The sequence below is a fragment of the Leuresthes tenuis genome, unplaced genomic scaffold (assembly GCF_036924035.1).
Source record: "Leuresthes tenuis unplaced genomic scaffold, fLeuTen1.0.hap1 SCAF_16, whole genome shotgun sequence".
In the NCBI taxonomy this organism is placed as follows: Eukaryota; Metazoa; Chordata; class Actinopteri; order Atheriniformes; family Atherinopsidae; genus Leuresthes; species Leuresthes tenuis.
Window position 1 is genome coordinate 2,150,184 of NW_027325370.1, and position 14,318 is coordinate 2,164,501.

General features: G+C 44.0%; 1 protein-coding gene across 1 annotated transcript in view; it reads left to right on the forward strand.

The window, feature by feature from the left end:
* The first annotated feature begins 8,700 nt into the window (after positions 1 to 8,700).
* The window catches only part of LOC140271255 (IQ motif and SEC7 domain-containing protein 2-like), a 212,153-nt gene continuing 206,535 nt past the window's right edge, over positions 8,701 to 14,318 (forward strand). The window contains exon 1 of the mRNA XM_072366383.1: positions 8,701 to 8,785. The gene's annotated coding sequence lies outside the window, so the exon portion shown is untranslated. The remainder of the gene's footprint in view (positions 8,786 to 14,318) is intronic.

The following is a 14,318-nucleotide window of genomic DNA, read 5'->3' on the forward strand; positions in this document are numbered from 1 at the left end:
ACTGGAGATCCATATAACGGAGTGAACGGGGCTTAGAGGATGCAGCCTCTAAATAAGGCATTATCTGTCTTTATTTCACCAATACTTTAAGAAGAATGAATGAATGAACGTGTGCTATAGCTCTGTTAGCTCATAGCTGCTGTTAGCTCATAGCTGCTGTTATGTGGCTACTTGCAGCTATAGGAGAGCTAACGGAGGGATTTCTACACAGGCACTCTACTGGGACCACTTCATCCACACGCCCCCCTGCAGCACAGTTTATTCACTCCGTGCTCTGTGACAGTCGGCTAACTTCACACAGAGTTTGCTGCTGATAGTTTTGTGCAACATGGCAGGATATTTATCAGATTTTGACAACGTGAACGACGACTTTGAGTAAGATGGACGTCTATAAGCCCCCCGATAGCCGCCAATAACAACAACACAGCAGCTATGAGCTAACAGAGCTATGAGCTAACAGAGCTATGAGCTAACAGAGCTATAGCACACGTTCATTCATTCATTCTTCTTAAAGTATTGGTGAAATAAAGACAGATAATGCCTTATTTAGAGGCTGCATCCTCTAAGCCCCGTTCACTCCGTTATATGGATCTCCAGTTATCTAAATATCTTCTGAAGGACGCCGACTTTCACCAAACTGTTCTCTGTGAGCAGATGAACGTATTTCATGCCAAAAATAAGGTTTAAAAATACCGGAGTTCCCCTTTAAGCTCGTTATGAGGCCCTAATTGCCCCGTCTCAGCAGAAATGAAGAGATTAAATGAAGCAGACAGGATGAAACACCTTGAGTTTACACTCCAAAGTCAACGTCAGAGTTGTCCATAACTTTGTAAAACTGATGCTGTAAATACTGACATCAGGTGTAAAATGAACCAGAAACGAAGGTAAAAATGAACCAGCGGTGACTAAAGGTTCCTTTCCTTAAAGCGCACCTCTACAGGAAACCTATCCGTATGTCCGTGGTCCGCTGCGTCCCACACAGCTCTGCAGCCCACGCATCGATGGGAGGTCAGAGGTCACTAGCAAACAGCGATGGACCAACTCGGACTTATCTGAGAGCAGCGGAGGACGTTCACATGCACAGGGAAGAAGATCACAGCAGCGGCACGTCCTCCTCCAATGTAATCTACGACAAAAATGGGCATTTCTACAGATTTTCATGTGAATAAGGTGGAAGCAGGAGAATATCAGAGATGGGGAGGGTTTTTACTCAGGCTGCAGGGCTTGTTGGGCACTTTACTGCATCTCAGATCAGTGTAGGCGTGTTTGGTTACTTCATGCTTTCTCAGTCTTACTGTCAGTCAGGCCTGTGAGATCCGGCTCTCTTTGGGGTAAATGACCTGCTTTCCCTGCACCACAAACCTCAGAGCATCGAATAAAACCACAAACATCACTTTTCTCATCCCCACATGCAGTGTTTGTGAAGGTTTTCATGTTAAATCCTTCTCACTCCTTCAGTTTGTGTGGAGTTTCTTCACGTCTGCAGGAATCAAGACGTTTTTACTCTTCTTCCATCACTCAGAGCAGGATGAGGGGAGTTTGTGGTAAGACCTCTTTAAGGGAAACCTCCTGTTTCCAGGCACCCGTGAGGAGTTCATCCATCCCTGCTGCCCATCAGGGTGCATCCTGGTCAGGTCACCTGTCCTCACACTGTGGGGGGAGCTAATCAAAGCAGAATGCTTTATTTTTTACTGCAGGACGAAGCCAGAGTACCCAGAGAGAATGAAAGAAAATGCAAAGTCCACATTAGAAAACAAAGAACCCTGCAGATATTTGAATGAGGAAGCTTAAACCTACTGTTAACCACCAGGAAGCTTCCAGTTAATAATAAAACACAGTATCCAGTGTTGCTATAGGAGGTAAAATGCACCGTACTGTGGCTGCAGAGAGTCACAGGCTCATTCTGACCACTGAAACGCCTGAAATGGGTTCTTGAGTGTGAATGAAAGACGGTTTTATGGACTCCACAGAGAGACCTCAGCTGGGATTTAAACCAGGAACCTCCTCACACCACAGCACTGTGCAGCCAAACTTCAGGCTGAATCGAATTCCATTCACTTCATTTCACAGCCAAAGTCCTTTACTACATGGATCCCATTTTTCAGCCCATTTACAACACAGTATCCTTGTATAAAGAGCCCCAATAAAGGCATAATGTCCACCTGCTCCAACTCTTAGTGCAAATACTGTTTCATACCCACATTATCAGTACTTCTAAGTATTGGGTTTTGAGTTTCTGTTTAGTTAGGTGCAGGATAATAAACCGATTAGTTCAGTGTGGTCACTCATCACACTTGGTTATGGTAAAGCAAATGCTAATAACCTTAGCATTAACTGAGCCAGACGTCCTGACATCTGTCAGAGTCCATGTTATCAAGAGGAGGACGACCCAAACACAGGACTAACAGGCAGTAAAGCAGTTTATTTTAAAGAAGCTTCAGAACAAAACAGAACCAGAGACGAGTAACGAACACAGGGAACAGGCGGTAACCTGGGATAAGGGCAGGAAAACCAAACCGACAACAACCAAAGACAAGAACAGATACTAACTACTGTGTTTTCTGCACTATAAGGCGCAGCCTCAATTATGGGATCCATTTCTGGACTTAACCCATAAATAAGGCGCACCTGATTATAAGGCGCAGTATTACGTAATGTTCTCTGATTGGTTTATCGCTGCCAGCACATGTCGTGCATGTTTTACGTCCCTGTGTCAGCGGAAATGGCCCGATGGTCAAAGAAAACATAATCTGTGGTTTTTACACTTAATAAACTTATAAACTGCACATCGGTCTGCTTCACCCATCTCAGACCGAAGAACAGACTCACTGAGACATGGGCAGAAGCATTAATGATGAGTTAATTACATTAACATTAATTTCAGCGTGAAAGGCTGGGATCCGCCGGACCCTGGACCAGTTGCCGCTCATTTCCAATGTATGAGAGCGAAGAGGCGCGAAGGGGGAGCTCCCCGCGGTTAATTCAAAATGGCGGTATCCTCCAGCACATAAAGCCACCGGACTGGAGCCCTGCGCGGGACTGTTTTCTTCATCCCGCTGAATTTCTGACCATTACCACCCGCAAAACTTTGAGAATTTATGCACAATAATAGAAATGCGTTGATTTCGTGTCTCCTCCCGCAGGAGAAAACACATAATTTTATAGGTTGTTAATAAAGAGATTCACGGACAATTGAGAAACTTCTCCAAATGTCTGACTTGCCTTGCTTTGTCTTTGTGCTTTAAAGTCCTTCTTTGAGTTTCCTTTTCACATCATTTATTGACATCCTGTGGCTCGGCTACATCCCGCAGTGTGTTTTAGCCGCCCGCTTCTTCTTCTTCTTCTTTGGTTTTTAATGGCAGCTGGCATCCTTGGTGTTGCATATGCCGCCATCTAGTGGACTAAATTATTTTTTTTATTCTATTTCTTCTTTTCTATATTCTTTTAATTATTCCAGTAGTTACCAGGAATCCTATTGTTATTCTCCTCCCTTCTTTAGACTTAGCAGATTCTTTAGCCGCCCGCAGCAAAGTTCATACCGCCCGCTCCCGCGAGATTTGAGTTTATTCCCGCGAGACCCGGCGGGACCAAATCCCAATGCAGCCCTCTCCACCGGACTATATGGCGCACGGCCATTTTTTGTGAAAATATAAGGCTTTTGGGTGCGCCTTATGGTGCAGTTACCACAGAAAACGGTAAATGGACGGGGGGAGGGGGTGAATCAAGGCAAACAGCCAATTAAATGTCAAAGCAAAACCGGGAAATAAAGTCAAAACCAACCAAAACTCAACAGAAACCATGGAAATGGAGGTTGTTGTGTTGACTTCACATGTTTTTGTGAGAAATTCACAGAATCAGGTTGAAGTGGGCAGTTGCCTGTTCGTACAGCAGGAGATTCTCTGAGTGAGACACTTTGTGGGGAGGTGTGACGCCTCGTTGGAGCGCAGGAAATGGAACAGAGAAGGCACCACACTTATCTGTGATGGGGGCTGTTTTTGTGCTGATACCTGCTGTATACAGCATACATCTGGGTCATTAATGTTGAAGAGGCTTCTCCATTTAGAGAGAATTAAATGTACTCTCATGGATAAACTCCCGATATTTGAAAAAATGTGGTCACCTCTCATGCATTATCTCACACCTCGTAGTGGCAATTCATTTATTTTATTTTCTATTTTTTTGCCCTGTATTAAGACAAATTAATGAATAGACGGTATGGTACGGGGGGGGGGGGGGGGGGGGGGTTGTTTGTTGTTTTTTGCTGCTGTTTTCTTTTTAATTTATGTATCTGTTTTTTCTTCCCTTTACATGTTTGGCTATTATTTCACTTCCCATTGTTATGTAAAAAACCCCAAAAAGAGAGCGCTGTATCCGAGCTGCGCACATTTCTGTTTGGTGTACTGTATACTTATATGTTTGCTGTAAATGTGTAACTCTATAACAACGTGCTCTAATAAAAATATTTGAAGATTAATGTTGAAGAGGCTGAATAAAGGCATGAAGCAGCAACCGTTAACATCAATTCAACAAAGTTTTCTGGGTGAAGTCATTCTGCAACATGCAAGTCCTCCAAATAATGTGAAAATTCCAGGTGATTTCAGCCTTTAGGCTGAGAATATTTCAGAGATAGTTGTTGAAAAATACATTCTGATGGTGAAATCAATGGAACTCAAGCTAATTCATCAATGAAAACACTAAAAATCACCTGATGAAAGTGATGAAAAACAGAAAACTCGCTCACTGTAGATTCTCATGGAGCAGAAACGTCCATCTGTGTGAACATACAGTGTATTTTCTTAAATCTGCAGCAAGAGATCTCAGTTCTGCAGCTTCCCGGGAGACAAACACATACACGATGTAAGATATAAACACATTACACCCCTACGCACATACTGTATAAATGATGGCATCACATCCACTCGCACCCGTCCTCCCACTAATCGCTCCAACTAATTATACTTTCCTGAACTCTGCTGTTATAAATACATGCAGGGGAGGACAAGTGCAGCTCAGAGTTGCTCAGTAATGAAACTAATAAGCATGTTATTATAATACTGAAGCTTTTCTTAGCTCTTTGTAATCTGAGCTCATGGAATTCCAGGAAGCAGTTAGAAAATCCTCAGCAGCGCACCTCAAAATGACAAAATTAACTTCAAACTGCAGTCAGCTGTAAGAATATTCAACAAAAGTATCCTCGAGTCAAATTCTGTGGTCTTAAAGGGTGCGACAAAGGTTGCAAACTGGCTTTTTGTTTTGAAAAGCCGTGAAATCATCTTCAATCTAAGTGACTGTCAAGCTAGCACAATTAGCTTCATGCTAACGTTGGTGTCAGGTGTCAACTAAGGTGTTATTTAGTTTAGATGGACAAAAAACAAACTGTGATTAAGCTAATGTTAGCCATGCAAGCTAACATATGTTGCTGTAGCCCAAACATGCTGTTTATTATTGTTCCCGAGGCAGTACAGCTCAATTCGTCAGTATTTTTAGTAGAATAACTAACAGTCAGGCTAACAGTCAGGCTAACTTCAGGCTAACTCTGTGTTGTTGCCACCACTACAAACCTCAAACATGTGCCATGCTACCTTTGCAGAGGTGTTCACTGCAGTGTTTGTACAGTAAGTTTGATTTAACTGCTTTTTCTGCTCTTTTCTCAAGTTTAAAACATTTCAATGCAGCTAAAAACTGTGTCTAGATTTTGTCTGGAGTTAGATTTTATTGATTTCTGCAGAGAAATATTCTCCTTCCAAAAGTAACTTCAAACTGCAGTCAGCTATAAGAATATTCAACTAAAGTATCCTCGAGTCAAATTCTGTGGTCTTAAAGGGTGCGACAAAGGTTGCAAACTAGCTTTTTGTTTTGAAAAGCCGTGAAATCATCTTCAATCTAAGTGACTGTCAAGCTAGCACGATTAGCCACATGCTAACATTGGTATCAGCTAAGGTTTAGATGGACAAAAACCAAACTGTGATTAAGCTAATGTTAGCCATGCAAGCTAACATATGCTGCTGTAGCCCAAACATGCTCTTTATTATTGTTCCTGAGGCAGTACAGCTCAATTCGTCAGTATTTTTAGTAGAATAACTAACAGTCAGGCTAACAGTCAGGCTAACAGTCAGGCTAACTTCAGGCATCCTTGCCACCACTACAAACCTCAAACATGTGCCATGCTACCTTTGCAGAGGTGTTCACTGCAGTGTTTGTACAGTAAGTTTGATTTAACTGCTTTTTCTCAAGTTGAAAACATTTCAATGCAGCTAAAAGTGTGTCTAGATTTTGTCTGGAGTTAGATTTTATTGATTTCTGCAGAGAAATATTCTCCTTCCAAAATTAACTTCAAACTGCAGTCAGCTATAAGAATATTCAACAAAAGTATCCTCGAGTCAAATTCTGTGGTCTTAAAGGGTGCGACAAAGGTTGCAAACTGGCTTTTTGTTTTGAAAAGCCGTGAAATCATCTTCAATCTAAGTGACTGTCAAGCTAGCACAATTAGCCACATGCTAACATTGGAATCAGCTGAGGTTTAGATGGACAAAAAACAAACTGTGATTAAGCTAATGTTAGCCATGCAAGCTAACATATGCTGCTGTAGCCCAAACATGCTCTTTATTGTTGTTCCTGAGGCAGTACAGCTCAATTTGTCAGTATTTTTAGTAGAATAACTAACAGTCAGGCTAACAGTCAGGCTAACTTCAGGCATCCTTGCCACCACTACAAACCTCAAACATGTGCCATGCTACCTTTGCAGAGGTGTTCACTGCAGTGTTTGTACAGTAAGTTTGATTTAACTGCTTTTTCTGCTCTTTTCTCAAGTTGAAAACATTTCAATGCAGCTAAAAGTGTGTCTAGATTTTGGCTGAGAGTTAGATTTTATTGATTTCTGCAGAGAAATATTCTCCTTCCAATCACTCGCTACAGAGCGAGTAGGAGGGAGTCGGAGCAGAATAGAGTGTGGAGGAGGAGGAGGAATATGGAAAGAAATTATCCAAAGCAAGGGGAGAGAAAAGCAAAATTACAGTGAAGTATTTCAGCCGAGTTCCTCCCAGAAACCTCTACTTTTATCTATTTGTTGTTCAGAAAGCTTTCTATGAAATATTATCCAGAATAACTGATTTCAACACTTAGTAATGCCAGAAAATACACATTGTTAGCTTTTTATATAGCTTGTTATATCTTCATTTGTAAGTCGCTTAAAAACTGAGGCATTTTCTCCGTGTTTTGAAAGAATAACTTCCTGTTTGTCCTGCAGGAGCCCTGATAGTTTTCCCTCCTGGGACTCGTCACCCTTCAGACAGTCTTTTGTCTTCCACTGATGAGTTCCCAGCCACTTTGTGTCTCTATGATTCTGACTTGGAGTTCTTGGCACTTCTTGGACTACCTCCAAGTCTCTTGTGGCATCTTCATGCTTGTAAGTTTCTGTGTCTGCTTTTGGATCCTGTCACTCACAACATGGACTTTAGCCAGAAATGCTAAGTGCTAAATGCTACATTCATGTCAGGGGACAGAGATGCTGCCAGGGGAGACTGACAGTTTCATACCAGTTGGACTACGACCAACAATTTTCTGTCATTGTTACTGATATTCAAACAGAAATAATATGAAAGGATATGAAATGCTGATTTTTGTTGATCGATGGCACAGAAACCAAATGGAAGAAGGTGAGGATGAGGAGAGAAAGGTTAAAGGTGGAGATGAAGGGCAGCAGAGAGAGATTAACAGGAGGTGGAGGAAGAGGCTGCTGCAGGTGCAACAGCACAAGTGCGTGCAGGAGGTTGATGAAGAGAGCCCCCAGAGATAGGAGAAAGTGACGAGCTCTCACTCCGCTGCTTTTTTATGATCTTAATTGGACAACTTTGCAGGTATTCTGGGAAGTAATATTTGGTCATTCCCGTTTTTTCTTGTGATAAATACACGGCAGCAGATCTATTTATCATTGTTCATCTCATTGTAACAACACAGCTTTTACATGAAAGTGCGCATAACCGGAGTCTGAAACCACAGCTGAGAAACTGCAGTAACAACCAGCTTGTTGCAGATCCAGACCGTGGATGACAGAATGATTGTCTGCCATGAATCTGCTTCTCAGGGACCTTCAGAAACAGGTTTTTACGAGTCCAACAGAGAGCATGGGTTCTCTAATCCATGTGGACACACTGAGGGATTAAATAAATGAAAGAAGTTCTACTTTCAGTCTGTCTGTAAGACGCAGATTTACTCTTAACAGATAAATATATATATATATAAAGCTAGTAAGCAGGGTTTGAGTTGATTCTCTTTGCTATTTTGAGATCAAGTGAGTGAGTTAGTTTGGACCCCTTTGAGTTGGTATTTATTGTACATAACACCTTTTTACTAAAATGAACAACATCTATTCTTTATGGTGGAAAATGGGCAAACGACTGCATGTCGGTGCAAACTTCAGCTCCGTTTGTGTGTTCTGGGCTTAAAACTTGGCCTGAGAAAGGCTTCCCTGGGGTTCCGGGCCACAGCTTTCCTGCTCTGGGTCTGCTTGTGGTACAGGAACAGGTTTAAAGGTTTAAAGGAGGTCTAAAGACACACTCAAAGCCAGTTTCGGACACGTTTGGCGCATATAATCCCGTAAATGGCACACATTAAGCCCAACTGTGAGCGGTCGGTGAAGCCGGCAGAGTGGAGCCTCCTGCTGCAGCTGCAGGATCTTTGGTTCCCTCTGCAGCCGCAGCAGCGGATCCTGGTGACAGAAGGCGCGTGCGTGATGGGGATTATTCTCATTTCTCAGCGGAGGACAGAGGACGAGCTGTAGCCGGAGGTGAGTCCTCAGCAAACCTTTGAGCCTTCTGCGTGGTGACGGCTGTCTGTGTTTTAACGCGTGTGGTCCGTGCACGCGCGTGCGTGAATGTCCGCATGCATGCCGTCCGTGTCATGTCTTCTGTCCACATGTTTTAATGGAACAGTTTGGTGCGCGGTGGCATCTTTAATTAGCGCTGACGGTTAATTGGTTTTCCTGCCGCACCGCGCGTGCAGAAGGAGGCTGAAACGTGACATTCTGCCATGAAGCCGCGCGCAGAAAGCTTCATCTGTTCCCACCTGCAGACCTGGGAGCAGTGACCGCTGCGCACACATGGATCTGCTCCATTATTCCTGGGATCCGAAGGCCTGGTGCAGCCTCTCTGTGGGGTTCCCATGCAGAGGGATGAAGTCTGAAATATTCAGCGTCTCTTTCTGGAAATAATCTAATTACTGTGGCTTTTAAGCACTACTTTTCCTCTTTTCTAACACAGTGAAGCGCTTTTATATTCTTCTGATTAAGCTCATCTCAGTCATTTAGAAATCTCTGTGTGGATAAAGCGTAAAACTCTTAGAAACGTTTAAACTGTTAATTGCACGGACGCGTTGGACGGTCCTTCTTGGCTTATTCTTGTTTTTTGGAGGCTGTTCTTGGTCTATTCTCTTCTTGCCTCTCAGACTTCCTCCATCTGAGGAGTTCAGGCCCTCATCGCCTTCGCTCACAGGATTTCTTTTATCATTTTCACTTCTAAGGGTACGAACTGAGATGGAAACAGAAGCTTTCTTGCTCCCTTTGCCAGGAGCGAACTGCAGAAAGACTTGAAACTTCATGACATGGTCCCATTGGAGGCTTCAAAAAGTGCTGGATGACTTGGAGGCAGAAACGTCTGTTTGTAGACGTTCTGCCTGATTTTTCTGGTTTGAGTTTGATGCATCAGTCAGTTTTTATGTGTCTGTTGGTACATTTGTATCTGGTGCTGCTGTGTTGGCCAGAAAAAGAGCTCCTGAGGCTTTTCCTGGTTAAATAAAGGTAAAAGAAAGTGTAGAGATGGAATTATTGCTGATAAACATGGAGGGAGAAGTCCTACAGGGGCCCCTGACCCCTCTGGCTGCTGGAAGTTGTGCAAAGAGATGGTTTGGAAGAAAGACAATTAAAGAAAAATGTCTCCAGTGGTTGACAAAAAGATGCAAAACAATATCAGAAAGAAAGAAAAACTGAATCCAAAGACAAAAAAAGCCAAAAATAGACCAAATATCCTCAGAAGACAAACAGCCACAGAGAAACTCAGACTTTTCCAGCTGAAAAGAAGCAAAAGCTCAATTAGAAGTAAAATGGAAGCATTTTAAAACAATTATTGCACCCAAAGAAATTAGATTTATCTGAAATAAAAGTGCTTTAAGTGACTGATTTTCAGTCCCAGTTTCTCAGGAAAGATCTGTGAATCAAAGCAGCTTTTTGGGGATTCGTCTGGATTAATAAGCACTTAACTCAGTAAAGTGCCTTTGAAAAAGGTGTGTGAGGGTTTCAGTTCAGTTCTGTGAGGCTCAGCTCCACATTATTTCACTTAAGCTGACGCCTTTACATGGATTTGTCCAGTTTTTGGTCAAATTAAGACAATAATTTCTTTGTGACGCGCTCCTTCTGATTCCTTTTCATTCATTTTCCACACCTGCTTCAGAGGAACCAGGTCAAAGGTCACTTCACACAGAATAAAACGAACTAGTTTATTTCTCTTTAAAAACGTGCTCTGGGGCCATTGCAGTAATGAGTTCGCCTACAAGATGGCCGAAGTGGGCCAAACCAGCAGATTAGTTAACTTAAACAGCTCAGCCCAGGAGTCTTTCTGGGGTTCCAGCTCCAAAATGACCAAGTCAACAACTGGAAACATCAAACTGGATGTTTCCAGGGGGTCGAATAGGTGAAGAAACTTCAGCAGTGGATGAAAAAGATCTGGTGGAAGCAGGAAAAAGACGGTGGAAGGTACAGATGGAGCTAGACCAAAACAAAGGTTGATTGAATGATCCTCTGACTTTCTGCCCTGCAGGGATCCAGCAGGAAGGTTCACTTTCCAGCTGTTCTCCAGCCTGCTTCAGCTGCTCTCTGCAGTTTTAATGCGGTTGCATTCGTTTTACAGCCAGTATTTACGCCTGTAACAGGTGAAGGAATCATTGCGAGGTCTTGGGCTTCAGTTGGAGGCACACCGGATGGGTCCGTGCAAGCCCACGAGCACGTAATTCAATACCTGAAGAGAGAGCGGCGCTCGGTTAACGCTCCTCTGGTAAAAACAGCCTCGGGTCAGCTGACAGAAAAGATGAATGATGCTCATTTCAACATGTGCAAAGCTGCTGACCGTCTCAGCTGCCATCAGGTTTATACCCCCCCCCCCCGCTCAGTGTAGCTGGAGAACGTGCACGTCCAGGTTTAAACTGGGGATGCTCTTCCTGGCAGGGGACAGAATGATGGAATATCACACTGAAACGTTAAGATACTTTGGTTTTTCCTTTAGTGAACATGAGCTTTAAGGGCAGGCTGTCGGCTTTAATTTAGAGGCTTTACATCCACGATGGAGGACTCTAATAATTAGACCCTCCGTTTAAATGTGACCAAGTATTTAAATGCATAAATGTTTTATGCATTTAGCAGATTGGAAGGCAGGTAAGGGGGCCTTGCCTAAGGACCCCTACTGGAGGTAATACCTTTCATGCAGGGGGTTTGAACCCAGGTCATATCCAGTTCCTGTGCTACTGCTGCTGCGGACTGAGGCCATCCACAGCACACTGGACATCCTGGTAACCCTTTCACAGCATCCAGCCAAGAGAAAAACCCTCTCCAGGAGGAAGACGTGTCCTTATCATGATGTCATTAATGAGTTTAACATGAAGAGAAGTCATCAGCCGGTTCAAACCATTCCAGAAAGATTGGACAGAATATTAAGCTCAACCTCTACCAGAACGAAGATACCCGAAGGTAGAGATTAGCTTGAAAGCACTCTGAGCCCGTAGCATGCCATAGATGTGCACGGTTTCCAGGGGGTCACTGTGTTTATCGATGATTAGGACAGAAGCAGATGCATGAATGCTGAAGGATAGACCGTCTTCTGCGATTCAGACAAAGACCGATTGGACTTGACAGACCCCAGAAAATAGTCTGATCCGGGAGTGTTTGAATGTAAAGAAGTGGAATATTCTGCAGTGGCGGCATTTCACCGTTTAAAACCAAACTAAAGACCCATAAAACAGCTGAAGAAAGGACCTGGTGAAGCCCCCAGCTTCATGAAGGGAGTCATTCACTTCAGGGCATAACAGGAAGTCCTGACTCTGTCTGTAGATTAGAGGAAACATCTTGGTTAAGGTCTAGTCCTAGTCTATACTTGAAAGGATGGTGGCAGATAGAAGTGTCTCCTCCCACCTTTGGCCTGAATCTGGAAGTGTGGCGTGTTGTGGGTCATTCAGCTCCCGGACAGGTGATGTTAGCTTGGTTTGCTTTAACAGCAGTAAGCCAGACTCCGGGTGTTGGACTGGGGCTTCTCCTTGGTAATCAGCTCTATTTCTAACCTTTCTTAACAGAATTTAGGTTGTCTTGGGGTTGCTGTTTGCAGGTGAGGTCTTTACAGCAGGTACTGGCACAGTTTTCAGCTGATTACCCGCTCAGATTCATAAAACTGTGTGCTTTACGCTGCCCCCTGGTGGTGAAACTGGTTGCTACAGGTAATTCTGCAGGAATAATCAGTGGAAAACACATAATCATTCATTTACTACAGCTGCGATGACTGAACTGTGACATTTTGCTCACTAAGACAGTCCTTATGAGTGTTTTTTAAGTTTATAGAACACAAGAAGAAGAAGCTGAACTGAACATCCTGTGTGTTGCCAGCTGTGCAGCAAACCAGTGCCTCCTGTGGATGTGTTTTCCACATTTGTGCCTGTTTGGTGGCTCACGTTCCTCTCTGCCACCAGCACCCACTCTCCTCCTTCTTTGTGCTGCTGTTTCTTCCTCTTCCACCCATCCATCCATCCATTCAGGCAGCCTGTCTGGACTCAACACCTCCTCCTCCTCTTGTTTTTACGGTAGCGTAGCGGAGGAGAGAACATTTCACCGGTAATAATGACCACAGCGGAGTCCGTTCACAGCGAAGGGGGATCATCGGTGCTGCAGCAGCGGATCATTCGGCTGTCAGACGCAGAGGAATGATAATTAGAAAGAGATTGACTCGACAGCAGGAAGAAAAAGAGGTGGAAGGAGGAGGAGAAGGAGGAGAGGAGCCTGGCCTGCAGCAGAGGGAAGGAAGGAGGGATTGAGTTGAACATAATCTGATCGAGAGGAGAACCGCCGAGTGGCACCAGCAGTTTGGTCTTTTTTCCTCTGGTGAAGATGATGGTGACAGCAGCAGCGAAGGAGGGGAGAGGGGGATGAGCCGGGATCAATAATCCTCCCTCCTCCACCTTCATCCCTCCATCACCTCTGCAGGAGCCGCTGAAACCTGTGAGACTCGCTGCCTGCTTTCTATTCGAATGCTGCATCGTGTCTGCGTGCATGTGAGCGAGCGTGCCCTCGAGTGTGTGTCACGCATGTGGAGCTGTTGGCTATGTAGGCCACGAGGACTGCTGTGTGTGTGCGTGTGTGTGCGTGCACGTGAGCGTGCACGAGCTAAACCTGGAACTATTTTTATGTATGTGAATGTTTGCATGTAAATGGAAGGAGGCTGTGTGAGCTGATGTAAAGTGTGTGTGGGTTGTATAAGCTGTGTGTGTGTGTGTGTGCGTGCACGTGTGTGTGCACGTGGCAGATAACATGACTGTGAAATTAGACAATTAAAATAGTGCTGCTGCTGTTAAATTAGATGGAAATGATATAAAAGATGATAAGGGAAATGTAGGCGTTGGAGCCGCCCACGCTCTGAGTTCTGTGCACGTTCTGTGCACGTTCTGTGCACGTAAAGAGGAAAAATGAAGATTTATTTCAGCTGGAAATGAGAAAGTGTGTCACAGTTAATGAGCTCTGAGGAGTTTTTCTCTCTGAACAAGCACAAAAGTTTCCTGGGTTGAACGGAACATTATTTCACTAAACTGGAAACATGAAAATGTTTCTCATGGATGTGAAAAAGCTGCTGCTGGGCCTCTTTGTTAAAGTTGCATTCAATCATTTCAACCTTCTTAAAAATGTGGCCCATAGTTTCCTGAAATGTGCCGATCGGCTCCTGGGGGCCAGCAGGAAGGAGCTGTGGGACCTTCAGCTCCTCTGTTGGTGACGGGGGGGCAGCAGCAGCAGCAGCTTTACATGCTGTTATACAGACAGTTACCATCATTCTGGGCAGTTTTACCTACGAAGAACCAGGCCAACAGCTCTCAGAAGCATCTCGACGCAGATATTTCGCTCGTCTCTTTGCTTTGTTGCATTCACTCGTCGGTCAGACTGGTTTAAAGTCCTTTTCCAAACGGCGGTGACCGTATTTGGACCACAGCTTGGAACCTGATTGAATGTATTTGCTGTGATTTTAGCATCTTTTTACGTTAGCTTTCAGTATTCTGATCAGACGGCGTGAAGCTAGCAGAAG